The sequence below is a fragment of the Alosa sapidissima genome, chromosome 17 (genome assembly GCF_018492685.1).
Source record: "Alosa sapidissima isolate fAloSap1 chromosome 17, fAloSap1.pri, whole genome shotgun sequence".
Taxonomy (NCBI): domain Eukaryota; kingdom Metazoa; phylum Chordata; class Actinopteri; order Clupeiformes; family Clupeidae; genus Alosa; species Alosa sapidissima.
This window is the reverse complement of record NC_055973.1, coordinates 15,322,585-15,328,729: the sequence shown is the minus strand read 5'-3', so window position 1 is coordinate 15,328,729 and position 6,145 is coordinate 15,322,585. Positions and strand designations below refer to the sequence as shown.

Below are 6,145 nucleotides of genomic sequence, written 5' to 3'. Positions count from 1 at the left end.
CAGGCATTTTAAAATTGTATTATCATCTCAGTCTATATTTATTGAATATATATATATATATATATGAGAATAAGAATGACCCATTTATGTGGTTTTCCCCCTTTTTTGTAAACAAGGAAGTATAATGGCAAGGGGTCTTTCCATACAAAGGTGGAGAGTGCGGGAAAGACTAAGTGCAGTTGACCCAATAGGTACAATGTTGCGACGGCGACGTGCCATTAGGAGAACGGTCTACAGTGTCAGAGGCCCCAACCATCTATGGTTAGTTACATATCATCGTAAGCATTAACTTCATGGAGTACACAAAGGGAACATAATGCCAGTCATGTTAGCAATTCAATGATTCCAACATGTATTGTGTAGTTACTATAACATTCTTTTACCAACAAGGAGCACCCAAGAGCAACAGGGGCAAGGAAAAACTCCCTTACCAAGGAAGAAACCTTGGGCAGATCCACGGCTCAAGGGGCTAGCCCAACTGCCAGGGGTCTTGGTGTGTGTGTTGGGGGGATGACAGGGGAGATGGGATAGTGTGCTGTGTATGTGGGGAGAGGGCAGTGTGCAATATGTGTGTTGGAGAAGCTTCCTCATGAGACAATGTGCTGTGTATTGGGGGGGGGGGGGGGGACAGTGTGCTGTAAGTATGTTGGGGATGTGTGTTGGAGGCAGAAGGCTAGGCAATCAAGGACATGGGTAGATGGAGGAGAAATCAAAAATAATAAATAAAATTTGTTTTGCAGTGTGTTAAACTGTCAGTCTCACCTTTTGAGTGAAATAGTATGAATATGGAAGGATTTGTATTTTGATTACTGTGACTGAAATAGTAGTTGATCTGTAACATAAGCACTCTATAATGTTAAAGTTAAAACATATGTCATGCATTAACATCAGCGATTGTGCAGGAAATCACACTTGTTTAGGATTGAGACTGCACCTTTACTGTAATTGAATCATCAAATAAGCAAAATAGATAGCATCAGACACTTAAGTTTGTTTTATGTTATATGTTTAATTCATGAACTGAATTATTTGCCACTGTCAGGTGTGTCCAAGGTCAGGGCAAAAGCTACGTACAGATAAGCCAAAACTGATGCAGCTGGAACTAAGAAAGCGCATTATCTTTCGACATAATACAACAAAATATATAAAACAAGGCAGGGACTATTTTACACTCCATCTAGAAAATAATTTAACATGGGGGAAGGAGAACATCGGTGTAAAAGTTACTAAACATTTAACATATTAAACAGAGTAATGTGGTGCTGTGCATCAAATCGAGAGGAAAAAAAATCCATCATATAAAAATCATCAAAATACAAAGTTAAGAACATTGTCTGATTTAATACAAATTATTACAACGGCACTTATTCCATGCCAAACCCTTGTGTATTTCTGAAGGCAAACTCCATGTTGGTTTTGAAGTCAGTGTATGTGTTGTGAATAGTCGTAAGCAGTTAATGCAAGTATTTGCTATAGGGAACCGCCCATTCCCATCGTGCAGAAATTAGAAGGACTGGGAGAAAATCCAACTGGAGGCACATCATTGCTTCCTGTAGCAAAAACAAGGATGTCTCCCAACTTCTTTGGTCCTTCCTCTAGAAACACAGGCATAAGATAACATAAGATAACACAGAGTAATTATTACAAACATTATAGACTTGACAAATAAAATGCTTACACACACATAAGAATAGAAAACACGATGAATGGTGTTCACTGATTGTGTTGTAACCACTTGGCTCGGGGTGAGCACGACAAGTGGAGACCACACCAAAGTGTATTTTAAGCAAAAGTATATTTGTTAAATGAGATATTTACAAAGTCAGCATATGTAAGGCAAAGCAAACTGTCGTGTAGGTCAGCATGTGGATGTGTAGTGCAAAAAAGTACCACAGTAGAGCTGGGGCGTCACAATTGTAACTGTAATGGACCATTGCAATTTTATTCAAATATCTGTGATCCCCCATATTTTCCTACATGTGCCATAGTGAATACATAGTGAACACATGTTTACCTTCAGTATCCTGTAGGAAATCCCTCCAAAAGGTCACAATTTGACACTCTACATTTAGTCTGTTGCTTCCTTCCACTGACCATTGGATTTCAAACAAGTCATCCAACTTGTCCGCAGGTAAATGAACAGGTTGGTGGCAAAGGATGGGATGGAATGCTTGTGGATGTTCTTGTATCTTCGAAAGTATGCCCAAGGTCTTCAGTCCATCTCGGAATCTGAAAACCAGAACCATACAAAGATTATGTTTTCTCACCAACATCACTCAACATGAGCATTGCTATCACCACACAGGCTCATATCCAGTTAGCCATGTTAGATTACTTCAAGCAAGGCTCACTCTAAAGGACGGAGTAAAGTGAGTGTTTTCTGTGATGAAATAATAATAACTTGATTTGTGAGAATGTTGAAACTTGAAGTACAGTAGAAGTAGTCCTTCCAAAGAAAAAAACCCTGCACATTTCCCTATAGTCACAACACACCTTTCAAATGGTGCACGGACTCTATTTACGACTTGGAAGAGCAGAACATCCTCCACCAGCCTTTCCTTGTGTGACATGTTTGTCAGCTGTCTCAGACAACCTGCATTGGCAAGGTAGTCCTGTAGGGGTCCTGTGGCATTTTTGAGGTCCTCCAGGGTTTCGGACTCTGAAACCTGAAAGACTTGGTTAAACGAGTTACTTACTCATATACACACATACACATTTACAAGTAGAGGATGCTGATATGTTGGCGCCAAACTAAATAAGTTGAATAACACAAATAAATGGAGAAATTACAGTGTAAACTAACCCTTTTCAATTTTTCCCGTAGCTCAAAATCAGCTATATCCTCCAACACAGGTTTGCACCTATCAGGGCCCTTGACAATGCTTTCAAACAGTGTGTTCGACAAGAAATTTGGTGGAGGTCCACCATGGACCAGGCACACAGCAACAGCCCTTCCAGCTACAAAGTACCTGTCTTCCCTAAGAGCTGGAAAAAATAACAAAACAAAATAAGATAAGGGTGGATGCAAAGTTCTAATGTACAGTACATAAGTGCTTATTTTTTTAAAAATGTACCTGTTGCGTTTAGTGCCAGGTTCAGGTTCCCCTCACTTCCTTCAAACATCTCCGACTGCTGAAGGGCTTTCATAAGCAGCCGTAAAAATTCCCTCCTAGGCCCACCAAGGTCCACAGCCTCTTCGGCCATGCCCCTGTCATCGGAAAATTTGACCATGATCCGGTGATAGGGGTTGTACATTTGTCGTTCCTCGGACAATCCTCGGACAGCTCCGTCTAACACAGAGGCACGGTTGATGTTGAACCGGCATGTGTTATTGGTCAAAATGGTTTCAGCCAACTCTGTTAGGATTTCCTTTATGGGAATCGTCTCCTTAAGGTCTTCCCCTTCAGATGAATTGCCTTTTCTGAAAAGAAAAAACTAGGAGCAACTGTAATGCAAAGAGCAGTAATATTGTATTATGACCCAGCTATACCATCCCTATTACAAAATATTATCATTATCAAGTTTTTATAGACACCCACACTTGGTCCTCTATGCTGTCGAGTATTGCAGCAGTAAGATCCTCATCCTCGCTTTCTGTCCCACTTGACAAAATGTCAATGTATGAGGTGTAATCGGTGTCATGCATGCTTGTTGATGGCTGGGCAATAACCATCAAAGAATGGGTGGTAGTTGCATCCGTATTGTGGGAAGGATCACTGGCCTACTGACTTAGTAGGGTATACAGGCTCAATGCTGTCTTCCTCAAAGACAGCAGAACAGCTGTCTCCTGAGTCATTACTTTCCTCCTTAAAAGAAGAACAAAGTAGAGTAACAATGAAAATATATTCTATTTGTCTGGATAGTCACGCAGGTTCTCAGGAGGATAATACAGATTATAAATGCAATACAATAAAATACAATAATCTTCTAGCAATACAGTTGTGGTTATTGTTGTTACTAGTTATTATTGTAAATTACATAAATGTTGGGATTATGCAGATGCTTTATGTTGTCATACCGGTTGGACGGACTGGATGGATGTGGTTGGACGAACATAGATGGTCCTGTCCTTAAAGGTGCGATTTGTAGGATTGTTACCGAACGTTCTGTTGGCCAAAATCAAAACACTGGTGAACGTTCTCAAGACTACCAGACGCGAGCCTCTTCTGGGTTGCCAGATGTAATGAAGACTTAGCTAACATTAGTTGACCTGCAGCTGCTTTAACGTTTCTCCAACCATGACCCAGCTACACATTACGGAAACAGTGAAAACAAAAAATACCTCTCTAACCAACGTAACATATGAATTTAGCGATGCAGATGAAGTTTAGCATAGGCTACCTGTTGTGGAGAAATATGGCCAGCTCTGCGTCAGACTTGATATTCTTCGTTTGACGAAGACGTCACCATCTCAGGAAGCTCCTCCGATGTCCACTTAATTTGTTTCTTGTTTTAATTTTGGAAATTTGCCTGCCTCTTGTAGGCGTTCATGACTACAACTGACAGCTGTTGACAGTTGGCCTTTGCTAATTTGGCAACCCAAATAGGAGGACGCGCTAGCCCATTATTAATACGCTATTCTAGAATTAATCGTTCAAAACATAAACGAAAATTCCAAGAGATTCCGCCCCGTAACTGATTTTTTTTCATGGGTTTTACAGGGTTTCACGGGTTAGAGTAATGTTGTCAAATAAGCCATTACTTCAATTCATCGTGTTTCCTCACTCTCTGACAACATATGGTGATCATTTTTGGAATGGTTACAGTTTATTTTCCATTATTTCCTACATACTGGACCTTTAAATAGGAAGCATACCATCTGGCCATCCAAAACTTTCCCATCCTCAAGGGTGGGCCTCACCAGTGTAGTGCATACGGCCTTCACAATCTCTATTCTGTAAAGGAATTTTTTTATTATTATTATATTGTGTGTGGTATGGAGGAAGGTGGGACGTCCTTCACCTCTTTGGGAGATATTCTCCAAATACTGTATTTTAAGTGTGGCCTTTACTTTGACTCCACATACATCGAGTAGGCATATGTTATCAGTGCATCAGGTCCTTAGTGAATAGGGTTCATTGAAAGCGCTACACAAAACACTTTTATTTTGAAATATTGCAAAGACTAATTCAGTGGTTTTGATGACATGTGATGACAAACTACGTCACACATTGAAAGACCACATCGTGAGAAAAAGTTCTCAAATGCGTCTTCGTGAAGATGGCCCAAGCAAGGAAAATAACGTCTGTTTCGTATAACCTCTCTGTGGCATTTGTGAAGTTAAACTATGGCTAAAGACCTATCGTTTATTTCAAAACACACCTGGGGAACTACAGAGAAGACTAACAGACACTATGGATTATGATAAGAACATTCAACCTTGTCAATAACCGTCAAGGTAGGCTATGCTGTTTCAAATCTGTTAGCCCGCCGTGGCAGGGTTAGGCTATGGTTTCTTTTATTTTTGGTTATATTCCTACCTATGCGATAACTTGTTATTACAGTAGCCTATATAATGCGATTGCCTTGTGTGTTTATAATTTTTTTCGGCTAACATGATGCGTGGTAGCAACGCTTTCTCCTGTAGGCTTAACCCTCTATTGCATGGTGTTGCCATATGGCAACAATTTCTTTTTCTCAGTTTTTTTTAAATGAACAACAACATAAAATCCAGTCTTTTCTCTTTAGTTGAGAAAATGGGTCTTTAATTTTGAAATTTCTTAAGTTTGATGACATCACATAAACAGGATATCCTGTTTACCGACCCCTTTTCCACACGTGCCACACTGTGGAGGTCACGTCACAGTGTCAGCCAAATTTGTTTTTTTTTAGAATTTAAGAAGAATTTCTGCCAAAATAAAAATCCAACTGTTATCTGGGGTAAGTAAACTTTACATTTTCATCATTTAAACCAGTTTAGTAATTATATTTTTTCTGTAAAAGGCTAAAATTAATTTGTTGCCATATGGCAACATCATGCGAATATTGAAGTTAATTCTGTCCATTCATCCTAATGGGCTCCCATTGACTTACATAGCACTGGGCTACTCTGACACCATGTTTTCTATTACTAATAACATTTCAAAAGGAAAACATATTCAATTTAGTTATATTATGCTGTTCCAGCATTTTTTTTTTATTAATA

The 6,145-nt window shown here is 39.5% G+C and overlaps 1 pseudogene; it reads right to left on the bottom strand.

Annotated features, from left to right (window-relative positions):
* Positions 1-995: 995 nt before the first annotated feature.
* On the bottom strand, positions 996-4,390 carry LOC121688193 (annotated as a pseudogene).
* Positions 4,391-6,145: the final 1,755 nt, after the last annotated feature.